The sequence below is a fragment of the Eurosta solidaginis genome, chromosome 1 (genome assembly GCF_040869045.1).
Source record: "Eurosta solidaginis isolate ZX-2024a chromosome 1, ASM4086904v1, whole genome shotgun sequence".
Classification (NCBI taxonomy): Eukaryota; Metazoa; Arthropoda; class Insecta; order Diptera; family Tephritidae; genus Eurosta; species Eurosta solidaginis.
In genome coordinates this window covers 342,066,158-342,086,377 of record NC_090319.1, presented here as the reverse complement: position 1 = coordinate 342,086,377, position 20,220 = coordinate 342,066,158, and the positions used below count along the sequence as shown (strand labels likewise).

General features: G+C 38.4%; 1 protein-coding gene across 5 annotated transcripts in view; it reads left to right on the top strand.

The window, feature by feature from the left end:
- LOC137237950 (uncharacterized) overlaps positions 1-20,220 on the top strand; it is a 118,668-nt gene that overhangs the window by 34,443 nt on the left and 64,005 nt on the right. For 3 of the 5 annotated variants that reach the window (XM_067762380.1, XM_067762382.1, XM_067762381.1), the window contains exon 1: positions 19,869-20,064. The exons of 1 other annotated variant lie outside the window; for it this stretch is intronic. The gene's annotated coding sequence lies outside the window, so the exon portion shown is untranslated. Of the gene's footprint in view, positions 1-19,868; positions 20,140-20,220 lie in introns of those variants that run through there. One more of the 5 variants, XM_067762383.1, reaches the window with a different exon arrangement.

The window sequence follows — 20,220 nt, the reverse complement described above, 5'->3', positions numbered from 1 at the left end:
TTGATGCCACGCCCAGTTTTTATACACAGTCGTCCGTCTGTCCTTCCGCATGGCCGCTAACACGATAACTTGAGCAAAAAGCGATATATTTTTACTAAACTCAGTTCACGTACTTATCTGAACTCACTTTATCTTGGTATGAAAAATGAACGAAATCCGACTATGACCACGCCCACTTTTTCGATATCGAAAATTACAAAAAATGAAAAAAAATGCCATAATTCTATACCAAATACGAAAAAAGGGATGAAATATGGTAAGATAATTGGATTGTTTTATTGACGCGAAATATAACTTTAGAAAAAACTTTATAAAATGGTTGTGACACCTTTCATATTAAGTAGAAGAAAATGAAAAAGTTCTGCAAGGCGAAATAAAAAACCCTTAAAATCTTGGCAGGTATTACATACATAAATAAATTAGCGGTATCCAACAGATGATGTTCTGGGTCACCCTGGTCCACATTTTGCTCGATATCTGGAAAACGCCTTCACATATACAACTACCACCACTCCCTTTTAAAACTCTCATTAATACCTTTAATTTGATACCCATATCGTACAAACTCATTCTAGAGTCACCCCTGGTCCACCTTTATGGCGATATTTCGAAAAGGCGAACACCTATAGAACGAAGGCCCACTCCGTTTTAAAAATACTCATTAACACCTTTCATTTGATACCCATATCGTACAAACAAAGTCTAGAGCCACCCCTGGTCCAGAAAGGCCCACTCCATCTTAAAATACTCATTAACTCCTTTCGTTTGATACCCATATAGTACAAACGAATTCTAGAGTCACCCCTGGCCCACCTTTATGGCGATATCTCGAAACGGCGTCCACCTATGGAACTAAGGATTACTCCCTTTTAAAATACTCATTAACACCTTTCATTTGATACCCATATAGTACAAACGCATTCTAGAGTCACACCTTGTCCATCTTTATGGCGATATCTCGAAAAGGGGTCCACCTATAGAACTAAGCCCCACGCCCTTTTAAAATAATCATTAACACCTTTCATTTGATACCCATATCATACAAACAAATTCTAAAGTCACCCCTGGTCCACCTTTATGGCGATATCTCGAAAAGGCGAACACCTATAAAACGAAGGCCAACTCCCTTTTAAAAATACTCATTAACACCTTTCATTTGATACCCGTATCGTACAAACAAAGTCTAGAGTCACGCCTGGTCCACCTTTATTGCGATACCTCGAAAATGCGTCCACCTATAGAACTAAGGCCCACTCCCTCTTAAAATACTCATTAACTCCTTTCGTTTGATACCCATATTGCACAAACGAATTCTGGAGTCACCCCTGGCCCACCTTTATGGCGATATCTCGAAACGGCGTCCACCTATAGAACTAAGGCCCACTCCCTTTTAAAATACTCATTAACACCTTTCGTTTGATGCCCATATTGTGCAAACAAATTCTAGGGTCACCCCTGGTCCACCTTTATGGCGATATCTCGAAACGGCGTCCACCTATGGAACTAAGGATTACTCCCTTTTAAAATGCTCATTAACACCTTTCATTTGAAACCCATATCGTACAAACAAAGTCTAGAGTCACCCCTGGTCCAGAAAGGCCCACTCCATCTTAAAATACTCATTAACTCCTTTCGTTTGATACCCATATTGCACAAACGAATTCTAGAGTCACCCCTGGCCCACCTTTATGGCGATATCTCGAAACGGCGTCCACCTATGGAACTATGGCTCACTCCCTCATAAAATACTCTTTAATGCCTTTCATTTGATACACATGTCATACAAACACATTCCAGGGTTTCCCTCGGTTCATTTTCCTACATGGTTATTTTCCCTTATGTTGTCACCATAGCTCTCAACTGAGTATGTAATGTTCGGTTACACCCGAACTTAACCTTCCTTACTTGTTTTAAAATACGAACGCGTATGCGGAAATGGTCCTTAATTTTGTTTAGTACTGAGTAAAATGCTTCCTTTCAAATCTGCAAAATAACTTCATATGAAACTCATTATTTATCACTTAAATATTTTCTTACTTGGTGCTTGGTAGTTCCAAGGAATTGGAATGATCACGCGAGTGTTTTCCGTATTCGCGACATGTCAGTCACCAACATTTTTGTCATTATAAAATAGATTTCATATAATATTAATAAAAAAAATCACATTTGAAAATGCTTAAATTTCTGCCACAAATTGATCAGATGTTTATTTATCTGTCAAATCATCACTTTCTGAAGTTGGCAACTCAATTCAATTTCAACTGAAATAAGTTGTAATTCGTAATACCAAACAGGAGTTGAGTTGTCTTAAAGTTGAGTTGTTTTAATTACAACCCAACTAAGTTGAGTTGTAAACGGTAATAGGGGCATAAAATGAGTAACCGCACCGGATGAACTTCAATTGGATAGTGCTCTGTCAACACTCCAATCGCATTCCATATGTGAATTAATCAGAAAAGAGAGCACTAAGCTTTGCGTGTTCTACAAAAACTAAGGCATTCGCTGATCATCTTGGCCGTTACAAAAGTCACCATGCTGGATAGCATTGCGTCCACCACTTCCTCAATAGCGCCAACCTCTATATGGACGACATTCCGGACAATTCACACAGGTTGGATCCAATCATAAATAAATCCAGAAGAAAAAACTGATACATAAAAGTTGGCTATAGGGTTTAGGTATGTACAATTGCAGATGCATGCTTGCCAAAATGTAGATCGTGATCGAACGTCACGCATAGTTTTTGGACGTAAGACAGTCGGTAGCGTCATACCATCGACGTGGATGTCCAATATGGTCGACATTTATCCTGTCCACGTTGTAAACGAGGAAAGACTAGGGAGATAGTTGTTTATTTTATTCTATGGCTCATAAATATGTGGGCCGGGACCTGTCGCCATTATTGTGCAGTCATCGACGAATGGTACAATGGTAGCTCCTCCAGATGCTGAAGGGAGTTTCGATACATAGAATGAAAAAAAAGCGGGAATAGGACACTACTCTGTGGGTGCCATTGTTTAAATATTCTGGGTTAAGATGTTACGTTTCTGAATTGCACTGATACCTGCCGTCAAGACAGATAACTGCAGTTCACCTTTTGAGACTAAAGGGAAGGGTGGACCCCGCCAAGTCTTACAGTAACGTGCCGTTATTGACTGTATCAAAAGCTATTAAATAAAACAAGTAAGGAAGTCTAAGTTCGGGTGAAACCGAACATTACATGCCCACCTGTATACTTGAAATGCTGTTGTTGTTTGTTTTGTGTGCTTAATAGTATTACAAGGCTGCGCAATAATACTGTGACGAGTGTTAGCAGCACTAAGGCATACTATCATCTCTAAGCCGATGCTAAGCAGTGACTTGTATGCACATCCATAAATCAATCATTATGTATCTACATAAACGAATCAATCATTATGTATACACATATGTACGTACATACAGCGGAGAAAGAAGCACAAACACATGCATATATCTTATCTGAGATGCTCCCAAAAGTAGGCAATGATTTGTGCAAGTATCAGTCACATATATGTACACGCGCATATGAGAAGCTATAAACGTAGTTATAGCTGAGTAATTTTATAGCTGATAACTAACTAGTAAGTTCTGGATTAGAAGTGCCTAGAAATATGGAACGGGGAAATCGAAGAGTATAAAAAGCAGCAACAGTAGAGGCACGACAATCAGAAGAGAAATTGTTGATTGATTCCGAAGATTGCGAATACAACTTGGACATGGCAAAGTTTAGTGAATTGAGGATCCAGCAACTGAAGCAGGAGTTGGAGAGCCGTGGATTGAATACAACCAGCAATAAGATCAAACTCCAAGCACGGCTACGAGACGCTATAGAGTCGGAAGGAATTAATGTGGATGATGTTGTCTTTCATCCTGATGGGGACGAGACAACATCAAAAATTGAAGAGAAAAATAAAACGTCACAGACAGTTACGAGTACAGACTTGAACATGATTTTGGCTGCAATATCTGCTCACACATCGACAGCGCCATCTCAACTCGCAGAACAGAAGACACGTATTTCAGAAATGTCGTCACAAATATCAACCGATATGGCATCCCAACTGGAATCGCAGGAAACCCGTATAACATCACAATTGGAAGAACAGAAGGCATATTTTGCATCTCAACTGGAAGCGCAAGAGGCACGTATATCTGAAATGTCGGCACAAATTTCAGAACAGGTATCATCGCAGCTCTTTTTGAAACTGGAAGAGCAGGATGCAAAAATTTTACAACTCGAGGACAAAATTGATCCCGAGATAGAACCGTTAAAAGGTCGTATGGAGCAGTTCCCACTAAATCGCCCAGCAGTTCTGCGAGTAATCCAAAGGTAAAAACACCATCCTTTGACGGTTCTGTTCCTTTCCATGTGTTTAAGCTTCAGTTTGAGAAGACAGCAACAGTGAAAAACTGGAATGCTGAAGATAAAGTTGCAGCTCTATTCGTAGCATTGAAGGGGCCAGCAGCCGAAATCCTACAGACGATTCCCGAAGTAGAGCGGAACAACTATGAAGCATTGATGGCTGCTGTAGAACGACGTTACGGAAGCGAACACAGGAAACAAATCTACCAAATAGGATTGCAAAACCGCTACCAAAAATCTAACAAGACTTTGCAGGAGTTTGCTTCAGACATTGAAAGATTGGCTCACCTTGCAAATTCGGACGCACCTGTGGAATACACTGAAAGGGTAAAGATTCAGAGTTTTATAAATGGCATACGGGACGTCGAAACAAAGCGAACTACATACGCAAGCCCAAATCAAACATTTGCTGAAACGGTATCCAATGCACTGATTTGGGAAACAGCGTCACTTTTGAGTAAGCCCGCATACAAAGCTCATCGCGTGGAAGTGGAAAGGTCTGGCCTTTCACGTTGGGTACACACAATTTTGGAAGCATTAAAAGGAACGCAGCAGAAAAACGATGGTGGCGTCAAATGCTTTAAATGTGGAAAGCCAGGGCACATTGCACGTTATTGCAGTACCAATCCTAACAGTTCCAGTAATGTGGGTGGCCGTAAACGCAGAGCTGAAGGAGATGAGCAAATCTCCAAATCCACCCAATAGTTAAACTAAAGCGAGTCAGCCGCAAGGGGCGACAGCTGGCTCCCTCAATTGAATGCCCCATAATCTCTATCTCGAAAATTGGAAAAAAGTCAAGCAATCTTACTGTCGGAGGACATGTGGATGGAAAGGAACGTTTACTGACTGTAGATACGGGTGCATCTCATTCCATCATTCGATCAGATTTAGCCAACAAGAAGATAAGGTCATTGCTTGGAGCAAAATTACGTACAGCCACGGGAGAGGACACCCGGGTAATTGGAGAAGTAGCATGTGAAGTAGCAATTGGGAACGTCACGGTACTACACAATTTTATAGTGGCAGAGATTGTTGATGAAATTATAATTGGAGTGGACTTCTTAATCGACCAAGGCATCAAGATCGATATGCAAAGCAAGACGATGCGATATAAGAACATGGATGTGCCAGTTAATTTCGGCTACGAGAGAGGCTACAGCAGTAAACGAGTGCTGGTGGAAGAGAGTCAGCAAATACCACCAAAATCCGAAGCAGTCATCTGGGCAAAGGTTGATGGAGATTGTGGGACAAACAAATTGTGGGCTGTCGAGGCGGAAAACAAATCAACACCGAACATACTTGTAGGAAAAATCCTGGATATAACAAAACAGGATGGAGGTATCCCGGTAAGAGTACTCAATGAGTTCAAGTCACCACTCAAACTGACCAGAGGAGCCATTTTGGGAAGATGCCAAGAGGCTGAAGTAATAATCAATTGTGAACAGCTCCAGGAGGAAGTTTCAACTAGCAATATTGATCTTTCAGATGACATCATGGCATGGACGGAGGGACCAGAGGAAGACTATCAGAGTAAGGCAAAACGACTGCTCCTAAAGTACGGGAACATATTTGACCAAGATTGCCGCACCAACGTTGTGATACATCAAAGTGACACTGGAGATGCGAGGCCGATCCGTCAAGCTCCACGGAAGCGGGAAGTTGTGAGTCAAATCATACAAGAAATCAGCGACAACGGCGTCATCGAACCATCAGCGGGTCCATGGAGCTCACCGGTAGTACTTGTAAAGAAGAAGGATGGAAAAATGAGGTTTTGAGTGGACTACCGGAAGTTGAATGACGTTAAGAAAAAAGGATAGCTACCCATTGCCAAGAATTGACGACACTAGGGACTCGCTCTCTGATACGAAATGGGTTTCCACACTGGACTTGAAAAGCGGCTACTGGCAAGTGGAAGTAAAGGAGGAAGACAACGAGAAAACAGCCTTCAGTGTGGGTGATGGTCTTTGGCAATTTACGGTGATGCCTTTTGGACTATGTAATGCACCACCTACTTTTGAAAGACTCATGGATCAGGTACTGAAAAGACTACATTGGAAAACATGCTTAGTGTACCTAGACGACATCATCGTATTGGGAAAGAACTTCGAAGAACATCTGAAGAACTTGGAGGAGGTTTTCCAAAGGATAGCTGGTGCTGGTCTGAAACTTAGTCCCAACAAGTGTTCTCTGTTCAAGAAGCAAGTTAATTACTTGGGTCATAAAGTAACGACGGAGGGCATCTGCACAGCGAATGAAAAGATAGAAGCAGTGAAGGATTGGCCAAGACCACAGAATCTGCATGAATTGAGAAGTTTTCTTGGGCTGTGCACATATTACTGCCGATTTGTACCAAATTTTGCCAGCGTAGCCTCCACGAGCTAACAAGAAAAAATAAATCTTTTGAATGGAAGAAGGAGCAAGAAGTAGCTTTCCAAACATTGAAAGAGCGTTTGTGCACTGCCCCAATGTTGGCATATCCGATTCCAGGAGCAACATTTATTCTAGATTCAGATGCCAGCGGATATGCTATAGTAGGTGTTTTATCACAACTGGTCGATGGACAGGAGAAGGTAGTTGCATATTACAGCCGTTTGATTGGAAAACCAGAGAGGAACTATTGCGTTACACGGAGAGAGCTGTTGGCATTAGTAGAGTGCATTAAATATTTCCACAAATACCTCTACGGCCAGCGATTCCGCGTCAGGACAGATCACGCAGCGTTGAAATGGCTTCTGCAGTTCCATAATCCGGAAGGACAATTGGCACGGTGGATCGAGCGACTACAAAGCTATGACTTTTCCATTGAGCATCGAAAAGGTGGTACCCATGGAAATGCTGATGCAATGTCACGAAGACCATGTAGTTTGGAGTGCAAGCACTGTTCAAAGGCCGAGGCTAAAGAAGACATTATAGATGTCCGGCTAATGACTATAACATGTACAGATGAATGGGACAAGGAACAGCTAAGGAAGTGTCAGCTAGAAGATACAGATCTGTCACATGTTATGCAAGGGCTCGAACGAAACGAAAGACCAAATAGAGAGGAGATGTCAGCAGAGAGTCCCATTGCGAAGTCATATTGGGCACAGTGGAACAGTTTAGAGTTGATATCCGGTTGTTTGCATCGAGTATGGGAGAGTGGAGATGGTCAATGCAAGAAGAATCTGATGATCCCAGAAAGAGGATTCCTGACGTGCTCATAAAGGTCCAAGTGGAAGTCATCTTGGAATCACGAAGACGCTCGAGAAAATTAAGCAGAGATTCTATTGGGTTGGTTGCCGTCAGTCGGTCACCGAGTGGACTGCCAACTGCGAGGTTTGCAACAGAGCGAAACGGCCCAAAACACGAAGTCATGGCCAGATGAAGCTGTATATTTCAGGTGCACCATTTGAAAGGATCGCCATGGATGTCGCAGGTCCATTTCCTACTAGCAACCGCGGAAACTACTACGTACTGGTGGTTATGGATTATTTCAGTAAATGGCCAGAGGTATACCCAATCCCAAACCAAGAAGCGGAAACAGTAGCAGAAGTGGTTACAAACGATTGGGTTTCAAGGTATGTTGTACCAATGGAGTTACATTCTGACCAAGGCAGGAATTTTGAATCAGCTGTGTTCCAAGAAATGTGTAAGAAGTTGGGCGTTCGAAAAACACGGACAACTGCATTGCATCCTCAGTCCGATGGTATGGTGGAACGTTTCAATAGAACATTGGAGGAGCATTTAAGGAAAGTACTAGACAAGTACCGTAAGGAGTGGGTTACACACATATCATTATTCTTCATGGCTTACCGATCGGCAGTACATGAGACAACGGGCCAAACTCCCGCAAAGGTAATTTTTGGCAATGAACTTCGACTGCCAGCTGATTTGAAGTATTGGATAGATGCCGATGCGGAGAGAAATATCAAGAAATCCACTGGTGTCTTGGAAGAAGGGCTGAGAGAGATACACGATCTGGTAAGGCAACGAGCAAAGATTATGAGTGACAAGATGAAAGCCAGATACGATAAAGCAATTAATTCGGAAGGGTTTCAGGAAGGAGGTTTGGTGCTGTTATACAACCCACAACGAAAAAAAGGTTTGTCCCCGAAATTACAGTGTAATTGGGAAGGCCCATACAAAGATGTAAAATGGATCAACGATGTAGTGTACTGCATACAAACCTTTGGCAAACCACGAACCAAAATGAAAGTGGCTCATTTGGAAAGGCTGGCAGCGTTTAGATCGAGAGATTTGTCTGATCGGGACGATCAGATTTAGATGGAGGGCAGTGTGGCGAGTATTAGCAGCACTAAGGGATACTATCATCTCTAAGCCGGAGTTAAGCAGTGACTTGTATGCACATCCATAAATCAATAATTATGTATCTACATAAACGAATCAATCATTATGTCAACACATATGTACGTACACACAGCGGAGAGAGAAGCACAAACACATGCATATATCTTATCTGAGATGCTCCCAAAAGTAGGCGATGATTTGTGCAATTATCAGTCACATATATGTACACGCGCATATGAGAAGCTATAAACGTAGTTATAGCTGAGTAATTTTATAGCTGATAACTAACTAGTAAGTTCTGGATTAGAAGTGCCTAGAAATATGGAACGGGGAAATCGAAGAGTATAAAAAGCAGCAACAGTAGAGGCACGACAATCAGTTTGATTTAAGACGCTATCTGGCGAGCAATAGTAGTGTTATTCTGAAGTATTTTAATAAAGACCATTTTGCATTATTGAATAGTGGTGTTATTTATTCAACAGTTTAGTGATTAGAACGTTAGCAGAGGGTTGGAAATAAGGGGAATTGCAGTAAATTCGTTACAATATGTACAATACATATGGTTCTATTATGTACTAATTTTCTTTTAAAAATAGCAAAAAGGATACAGAGGCTAACACCAATGACCTTGAGCGGGTAATAATACAGTTTTCCTTCAGATATGGGGATTTCCCCACTGTTTATTTTAAAATAAAGGTATAACAGAACAATAAACACAAACACACAAGTGCCATTGTACTAAAAAGCGTTATTAACAACTTTTATTAGAAATAGCTTATTACCTGCATCTACGCAATTTTACAAAATCTTTTATATAAAGAAGGCGATTTAACCGATTTAGTCCATTTTTACTGAAAACATTTCCTGTTAAAAGGCATACATGTGCACCAAATTTTTCGTCGAGTTATGGCTCCACAAACGTTGCGAAATGCATTGCAAAAAGAGGCAGTGCCACGCCCATTTTTTAAAAGTTGAATTTTTTCCCATTTCTTATTTTAATGGCACAAAATACGATTGTACAAAACTATTTTTCGCTAAGATTTAACTTTTAATTTTTGCCTACGATCCCCTTTAAAGTCATTCATATAAAAGTGGGAGTGGTCCTTAACCAATCCTATCCACTTTTACTAGAAATATTTCCTACTATAAGGAAAATATGTGTACACAATTTTGTTACGATATATACATTTTTCTTCGGTTATGGCTCCCGAAACATAGAAAATTGCTTAGTCATAAAGGGGCGGTGCCACGCTCATTTTTCAAAATTTGAAGTTTTTCCTATTTATTGTTATAAATCCACTTGGAAAATGAAATACCATTGATATAAAGCTCTTTTTTGCAAAGATATTGTTTATGTTGTTGTTGTTGTAGCGATAAGGTTGCTCCCCGAAGGCTTTGGGGAGTGTTATCGATGTGATGGTCCTTTGCGGGATACGCTGCGGTACCACAGCACCATTAAGGTGCTAGCCCGAACATCTCGGGAACGATTTATGTGGCCACATTAAACCTTCAGGCCATCCCCTCCCTCCCCACCCCCAAGTTTCATGAGGAGCTTGGGGTCGCCAAAGCCTCGTCTGTCAGTGAAACAGGATTCGCCGCGGATAGGTGAGGTTGACAATTGGGTTTGAGAAGCTATATATTTCGCTGGGCACCTGAAGGGTTGCGCTACACAGCCCCTTGAATCTGGTATTTTAGTCGCCTCTTACGACAGGCATACCTACCGCGAGTATATTCTGACCCCCTAACCCGCTGGGGTGAGATATTGTATATTTTATTCGTCCACGACCCTTTTAAAAATCTGTTATATAAAAGTGGGTGTGGTCCTTAACCGATTTCGTTAATTTTTCTTCAAAAAATTCCTTTAGTAAAGGCAACCTTTCTGCCGAATTTTGTTAGCATAGGTTTAACGATTTTTGATTTATGATTAATAATATCTGCAAAATTGATTTTATCACAAGTGGGCGGTGCCATTTTAAAATTTTTTTTTCCAAATTTTTATCAAGAGTCTCAATATCAGTCCACACGTCAAATTTTAACATTCTAGGTGTATTATTTACTAAATTATCAGGTTTTTGTGTTTTCCAAAATGTTATATATATAAAAAGTGGGCGCGGTTACAATCCGAATTCACTCATTTTCAGATGGGTCTAGATAAGCTCGTGTACCATATTTGGTGAAAATATCTCAATATTTACTCAAGTTATCGTGTTAACGGACAGACGGACGGATGATTTTGATATATGGGTATAAAAATATATGAAAAGTGCGATAACCTCCGAAGAGATTTTAGGACGAGCTCCTCTTCCAATAAAATAAGGTTACACAGAGAAGCTTTTCATTGGAGAAATACACTCGGAGTGCTTGCCAAACACTGCCGAGGGGTGACCCCGCTTAAACAAATTTTCTTCTAACTTAAAAAATTTGTAACTAAAATTTTGTTGTAGCTTTGACCGGGGCGTGAACCCAGGATCTTCGAAGTGTTGAGTGAAACACGCTACCATCACACTACGGCGGCCGCCATCAACAACTATTGCCACGATGTTATTAAAAGCTGTCGTTTTGTAGGTTTTGTTGTTGTAGTGGCAATAGCACTCACTGTAAGTTGAGGGATGTGCTACCGATAAGAGTATTTCTTTGAGGATATGAATCAGCAACTCGCCGGTTGCAGCCACAACGCTTTGTGGACAGACGCTTCCCAAATCAGTGAGCCTAAATTCAGCTAATTTCGAGTAGCCTTATTTACACTATTTCCTTTTGTTCCATAATTCAGGATTGCACACAGGTTTCTTGGCACATCTCGTTTATGGGGTCTTGGACAAAATAGAGAAACAAGCAACTGTAGGAAACAAATTTTCTAGCACAATACTCGGCGTTAAAAAAAAAACAGTGCTCAGTTAAAAAAAAAAAATTATAAAAATATTTGTATGTTATTCCATAATTTTTTTTTCTGTGTACTTTCTTCCGGTAGGATACCCCCACAAGCCAAGTCAGTCGGTTTAGGAAGCCCCTTTTCATTTTAGATATACAACATGCCTTTGTAAAAACGATTGCACGTAGCAAACAACAACAAAACTGGTTGGGAGAAACTTTGAAACAATGAAATCTCGGATAGAAAAAAGTACAAATAAACAAAGGATAGAAAAAAACAACAACACAATTAATTTAAAAAAAAAAAAGGAAACAAGTGCAAAGACAAACAACATCCGTAACAACAATAACACTCGCAAATAGAGGCAGTAGAAAAAACAATAACAACAATCAAAGGGACAAAAAGTCTGCAAGCAAGCAAGCGTATATAACCTACTAACACACACACACACACACACACACACACACACACACAAATAGTTCTTTTCACATTCATATATACGTATGGCTGAATGTTTGGGCGCAAAATCACCTTGGACCACCAATTACATAGACACGCACACACATTTATCTACATATACAATAACACATGTAAGCAATAACAATTCTTCGCAAAGCTTTAACGATTATGAAGCTTTTTGTGTTTGCTCGTTTCCATTCATGCCGTTCCATTTCATTCATTTTCGGGCCTTTTCGCGCGTTCCAACATATGTTTGTGTGTATATGTGTGTGTGTGTGTGTTCTGTTTTTTCTTAGGACAATGTACGATGTCGTCTTGCTTCAGTGCTATGCATATGTATATGTATTTAGATATATAAGTCTAACTACTTGATTTTGTGGGTGTGAATCGGTAAAATTATAAGCTACTCTTAAACAAAAACGAAAGGACAGTGGTAGAACGAGGGATATGTCGCTCTATGCCAACAAAAAACAACATTATTTTAATAGTGGTGAAGCTTTTGAGAGACTGATGATTGAGTAACCTACAATACATATTCATACTCATATGTATGTATGTACATCTGCGAATAAAATAAAATCAGAAAATTTATTAAAAAATTTATCAGTTTGCCAGTAGATAGCATTTACACTTCGTTCTCGGAGCGGGTAGTGCGGGCTTGGTGACCGCTAAGAAAATCGAAAAGGCGGTGAAGACTTTTTCTGAAGTTAAGTCGAGGGGCCCAGATGGTATATTCCCTGCCACGCTACAAATTTCTACTAAAACGATCGTGGAATGGCTTAAAATAATATTAAATGAGTGCATAAGACTAAATCATATACCGCAGTTTTGGAGAGCTGCTCGTGTAGGTCTTCTACCAAAGGCGGTCATATGTATCGCAAAGGCTACAGGGCCATTAACCTAGCATCATTTCTGCTCAAGGCCTTTGAGAGGCTGATAAATGTCGACATAAAGTCCAACACGGATGAAAAACAATTCCCCACAACATAGCAACAATAATTTATGTTTAGCAAGCCTTGGAATATATGGAGTACTTCTTAGGAGTACTCAGGCAATGATGGAGGGTCTTAAGTACATTGAAGTACTACCAACCCTAACAAGATTAATCGGCTTCATTTTCAATTGCAGCAAGATTACTTCACAGTGTGGGTTGTATAATTACCTCTGCTGTGGACGCTTGTCATCAACCAACTACTCCGGCGATTCTATGAGACACACGTCAAAACTACAGCATACGCAGATGACGCTACAGTTGTCTGCTTTCTAAAAGGTACAAGGTTCCAAAATGAATCAAGGCTATGCTAGGGGTTGTGACCCTTGGATAAAAAATCTAGGAATCATTTTAGACAGTAAGCTAACATGGAAGCTCAACGAGGAGGAGAGAGTGAAGAAGGCATCGACGGCACTTTATGCATATAAAAGAACGATGAAGTGTGCGTTTTGGTCTATCGTCCTCTCTCTGGGTATTTGGGTATTTACAGCGTTTGCAAAGGCTATCATACTATGGAGCTCTTGTTTGACAGACAGCCATGCAAAACAAAAACATACCTCAAAAAAGTAGAGGGGGTATGCAGGCTATCAATGCTTAGCATTACAGGAGCTCTAAAAACAACCCCGACGGCTGCGTTGTATACCATTCTGTAGACCAGGTGGCAAAGAACAAAGCGTTAATATTTGGAACTAGGCTCAGTGCCTCGTGGTAGCTTGAGCGCAGATTATACGGCCATAGAATTATAGCGTCATCAAGGACGCGTCAGTTAGTCTCCATATGTGCGCTTCGAAGGGCTCTTAGATGCACAATGGAGGTGGATGGTTTGCGCAAGGGTTTGGTATAGACAGATCCGGAAAGAAACAGATGATACAATGCCGGATCAATTTTTACATCAATCGCAAAAGCCTCATACATGATTTTAATGATGCAGTACAGAAAGTGCTCCGCCGTCTTATTCTCACAGCAAAAAGGGTAGGTTGGGTTGTCATGTATACTGATCTCAGTCATGTATTTATATTATGTGTAGTGACATATTATCCCACAAGTTATTTACATTCCAGTTTGCTCAATGAGATACTGATATCATCATGAATTTTTTTCAATTACACAATCTTCATGATTTCCAGCCTCGACTTTGCGAAATATTAGTAAGATATCTAACCACAGCTTCGATGCCCCAAGGGGGGACTTATATAGCTGGCGGTGTCTTTTGTAGTAAAGTAGTTGCGTTATGTTGCGCGACATTATTTAGCCGCCACTTACTTTGCCAAATCAGATTTGAAGTATGGGGCGAGGGAGCGCCGTGAGTGCTCCTCGGCTGGCACCTATTCTCCGCTACATAGTACATGGTCTTGAGGATTGATAAAACTTTAGCTTGGAAGGTTGAAGCAACACGAAGTTCGTCACCGTTAGCTTCAAGTAACACCTCAGCGCCTGACCCAAAGCCATTTTTTGAGGCAGCGTCAGTAAAGATTCTGGATTTGTATTGAAAGTAAGTAAGTCAGCAATTGTATCTTAGGCCACTCAACATTAAATTATCTCGTTAGTAAAAGAAATGGTGGCGTGGCATCCTGTGACATTGAAATGATACGGGTATTTATATTACAGCCAACAGCAATATCCATCTTGTCTGAACATAAGTTTAGATCTATAAGAGAGCTCTAGCAGACGGTGCTAAATATTTTTAACAGTGAAAAAAGAGCAGCTAATGCTTTTGAAATTGTTTTTTTCATAGTAATTTTCTATCTAGGACTACTTCAAGGCATCAACTTCAGAATACCTCTTAATTCTGACTTCTTTACATGGGGGTAGAATAAGCCCATCCAACCTTATGCCTCTACTGAGTGGAACAACACTAATTTTGTCAGGGTGAGGCTGGACTGGTCGGTTCGTGAGCACCTCACATAGACTAAATTTTACAGGATAGCTGTTAGCCCATTCTCATTACATTCAGAGAAGGACCTGCAATAAGGAAAGTAGATTTTCGATCCGCTAAGGGTCACCAGGGCCAATTACCAAGCATCCCAGTTTCCCCTTACCCCACCCTGAGACAGCGCTAATTGAACCGCAAATTATGCGTTGACATCAGCGAACTAGTCGAAACGGAAGCTCCTTTGAAAATTCTTTGTCGAGAGTTTGTCAGAATTCAAAATTGTCGGAGAGGCAAAATGTGTAAATTTCACAAACAAGCCAACCAACCTACACATACCTGCAGATCATTTAATGAGATCGTCTCAAATACCAAACGAAGCTACGATTTTAAATTTAAAACTCTACGTTTAGACTTTAATTTTCATGCCATGAGCTGTGCATAGAGACCGAATACAAAACGTATAACCTTTTGTTGCTTTTATTTTTTGCAACACTGTACGACAACTACTGGTGACTATGTAAGCATGCATCATCTGCAAGGTAGAGAGAAAGTATGTAGCTGTCATCAGATGTTTTCGGGTCGTTGCCGCCGCAACAGAGAGGACATTGAAGGACGAGTAGCACATCAACCAGCATCTGTTATGAATGTGGAGCATTTTCGGTACGCTGCGAAGGGTATGTGCGAGATTATTTCGCTAGCTTTACAAATGTATGGAACTATTTGCATGAATGGACAGTTTAGACGGCTAAGAGGCGAACCGACTCCTCTGTCTGTTTTCGTTGTTATGCAAGCATATCATTTATTTTTTGTTTGTGTGTGACAAGGGAACATCAACAATATTTAGTTTATTTATTTGTTTATTTATGTATGACTGTTTGTGGTTTGTCTAATTCACTGGACATCAATTGACGAATGAATTGCACAGCATATAAAGCGATAAACAAATAAAGGGATATTGTTTGTGGTTGATAGGAATTCCGCGGTTATACGTTGATATCATACCTAACATAACAATACACATAACGGTTGTTGAAGAAGAAAATATATATGGACTCTAGACCATACTTAATAGGTCTCATGTAGCTTAACGCTGATTCAGCATTAGGGCAAAAAATACAGCGACTGCAAATAACTGTTATTGGTAAAAACTTAAGCTTAAAAAGTCATACTAAAGCGCTGGTTAAGGGGTAAGGTAATGCCACCTGCGTATTGAAACTATCGTAACATGGATTGACTTTTATGTTTTGAGTTTTACTATGAAAATCGAAAATAATTAATGTTTTTTGAGTATTTTTCATCGGATACAAATTAAAGGTATTTTTTGAGTTTGTAATTTCTCTCGAAAAATACTAATTATTTCCTTTACTCTTTTTTATTTCGCTATAAAAAGAATAATTATTTTGAATACTTTATTTTGCTCCGAAATTACATAAAATTTTTTGAGTTTTTTTTTTTTTGATTCCTTATTTTACCCCGAGTTGAGTTTTGAGTTTTTTAATTCGCTCAGCAAATAGTTATTTAGTAAGTTTTTTATTCCGTCCGAAAAATAAATTAATTTTTTGTGAAATATATAAGGATCCAAAACCTTATAAATTTAAAAAAATTTTTTATTTTGCCTTGCTGTTTTTTTTACTTTTTTATTTCTCTTGTAAAATAATAATTATTTTTAAGTTTTATTTTCCGTTCGGGAGTGAAAAATAGTTTTTGAATTTTTAATTTTGAAATAGCTATTTATTTAATTTATTTTTAGAATATTTTTTTTGCCCCGGAAAATTTAGATTCTCTGAACTTGTTTATGTTGCTTTGAAAATAATAGTTGTTATTTCGACGTTTTAATTTCGCTTAAAAAATAACAATTAATTTTTGAGTTTTTTTTTAAAGAATAATTTTTTTTTTTGAATTTTCTATTTCACTCGAAAAATAATAGTTCTTCTTTGGTATTTGTTTCAATTCTCTCGGAGATTAATAGCTATTTTTAAATTTTTTGTATTTCGCTTGGAAAACACTATTTAGGTTTTGAGTTTTTATTCCGTCCGGAAATGAAAAACATTTTTTGAGTTTTTTATCTCGATCAGAAAAAACTATTTTTTTTCCGACCGAAAGTAATAGTTATTTCGCCTGAAAAATATAGTCACTTTTAGAGCAATTTATTTTTTGGCCCGGAAAATTTAAATTATTCTTTGAACTTTTTTATTTCGCTTTGAATTACAATTAATTAAAAATTAATTTCCGTTCGCAAATGTAAACTAATTTTTTGAGTTTTTCTTTTTCACTCGAAAAAGAATATTTAGTTTTTTAATTTTTTCGGGTCTTACAGTTATTTTTAAATATTTCGTATTTCGCTCGTAAAAGAATAATTATTTTGTGAGTTTTTATTTCGCCCCGAAAAGAACAGTTTTTTTTCGAATTTTTTTTCCCTCGGATATTAAGAGCTTTTTTTTATTAAGTTTTTTTTTTATTTCGCTCGGACTGTAAGATTTTTTTTTAATTTTTCAATTCCGTCGGTAAATAAATTTTTTTATTTCGTTATTTTTTAACTATATTCTGAGAAACTGTTTTTTCACTCAAGAAATAACTCTTATTTTTCGAGCGAAAAATAAACACGACGATTTCAATAAAAAAGCTTATTATTGTCACGATCCCCTTAAAACGGTTGTGGTGGCCGATTTTGATAACACACAGCCTGACAGCAGCTGGGGTCGTAACACATTTCTTCTACATATGGGGTATAGAGATGGGTGAAATAAAGAGTGTCGCTTACTTTGTTATGGATAGAGGAATACAAATTTACTGTTAGTTACGCAGCGAAGCAAAAAAAAAAACAGATAGTCGGAAATGAAAAAAAAAGACAAAGAGGAAGAAATGTAGTTGAAAGGAGTTGCCACGTTGATAAAGTGGTAAGAGGACAGTGAAAAAAGTATGAGCGCAATGTATGGGGAGAAAAAGAGAGCTCCAACAACATTCAAGCGTGGAAAGTGAAAGAGGTCACAGACACGGTTGCCACGGCCTGTTTTCATTTGGGACCAAAATTAGTCGAAAAAATGGACCAAATTTCAAAAAAAAATGACCAAAATTTATTTTCGTATATTGGTATACAAACAATGTAATAATCAACAACTTGAAAAGTACAAAACAACACGACGTTACAAACAAACAAAAAGTTATTCAATTAAAATTGATGATAATTAAATATATTTTATCACATATGGGCATATTTTTCAGTCTTATACACATATGTATGTGTATATATTTAAAAACTTAAAGCATATATGTTTATAATATATTCTGGGCTACATCGAAAAAAAAACGTATAATGAACACAGTTTTATATCGTTCGTTGTATAACTTCTAGGTCCAGCCTATGTCTTTCACCGACCAAACGTAATGAGGACCTGGGTTTTGTGTACAAAGTTCTTTGGCTAACATTATGTGGTTGATTGAAATAAACTCCAATTTATTACGTAATTTGGTTTTAATAAGAGACAATTCAAAAAATGTTTGCTCTGCAGCCGCCGAACTATATGACAGACTCAGTAAATCATACACAAAACCAAGCAATTCTTCAAAACACTTTTCGTTCATATCATTTCTATGAAAGCTTACTTTTTCCAAAAAAGCTAAAACGTCTATATCAGGCTTAAAATCGCAATTTAATAGTCTTAAAAGCTTCCATTTTGTAACAGTGGTATCCTGATCGCACTTTATCAAGTACGAAAAGTTATTTATTAACGGTATTATAGAAGTTTCGGTTTCTGCTAATACCTTGTCGGTATTATTATGTTGTACATAAGACTTGTATATCACATCTAGAAAAATCTAAGTGTTTTTGCATTTGCTTTAAGAGTCCAATATAAAAATCTAAAAAAATTTTTTTTTTACCGCAAGTCGTTGTACATCTGTAAAGTTATCGCTTTCGAGAAATGCTTCAGCTTTACTTCCAACAAAAATATTTTTTAGTTCAAGATAGTAAGTTTTATCACTTAAATCAAAAAATTTCAAGCATTCATTAGGGGAGTGTAGTAGTTTTACACAAAACGCCAAAAAATTATACGGCTATGCATTTGCTACATCATGGCAGATACGCAACACAAAAACCCGTAGTTTATTTTTTAAGTTTTGAATAGCAAATTAACAACTGTCAAAACAAAACAAAAGACGCAAAAAAAATTGAAACGAAAAGAAGTTGTTCAGGATCCGTAGCTTTCATTTATTGTAGCAACGTTTCCAACACCAAATTCAAAAATTCCAACTCCCTTACTATTTTTTATGTATTTTATGCATAAAGTTGCTCAAGATAAGCTTGAAGTGTGCTTCTATTTGATGGTATAGAAATGGCAGACGAATCTCTTCTGATTGGAACTCTTTATTTAAGGTATTTATACTTTTAAGAATATAGGCGAGAAACAGAATATACGCTTTTATTTCGGGATCTGACATTAAATTTGCTAATTGTATTGCACTAATGCCACTTACTTCGAGACACGCACAATGGTACACTACAAAGCGTTCTATGTAAAACCGGCCAATAGCTATCGGATCTGCTGGTGAGAGTTACTGCAAATCGATTGCCATTCACAGGGTGTTCAAACAAGCAAATTTTTTTTATCAGTGTTGCGTATTGTTATGAAAGTAAAAAAATTCAAAAATTCAAATCAAAGTACCAAAGTCGTGACGACTCGCCCAAAAAGAACCAAAATTGAAAAAAGGACCAGTGGACCAAAAGGGATTGGAGCGAACCAAATTTGGTCGAATTGGGCCCAAAGTGGCAACCGTGGTCACAGACAACAAGGTGAAACGATTATGCGGGTGTCTAACAATTACAAGCTGTTAACAGAGATGATGTATTAAAAAATATGTAAGCTTGTGGTATGTGGGCTATCGTTCACTTTGACACAGCATTCGGTAGTATTCGTGCGCTTGTTTGCTCTCTGTTAATAACAACGGGACAAAAGCGTTTGCTAGTGCTGTAGTTAGATGATGATTGGCTTTTTCGTTTCCTAAGCTGCCTGTATAATCAGTTGAGTCTCGACAGTACTTGTATACTGAGGTGTGTTTATCGTTGTGCTGGATGCTATTGAGAAAATATTTAAATAATTGAGTTGAATTTAAGTAGTGCGTGTTTTCGGTCGCCTGCCTGTCTCATGGATTTTATATGTGAATAATTGTCAAATATTATTTTTTGCACAATCACCGTCGATCCTGTAAGTGACGCTGCGGTTTTTTTTTTTGCTATGCGTGTCTAAAATTTTCAGATAATAACTAATTCTTGTTGTTAGGTAAAAAAGTTACAAAAAGTTACAGTTGTAATAGTTCACAAAATTTAGAAAAATAAGAAACACCCAAGTTTTAAGCACGCA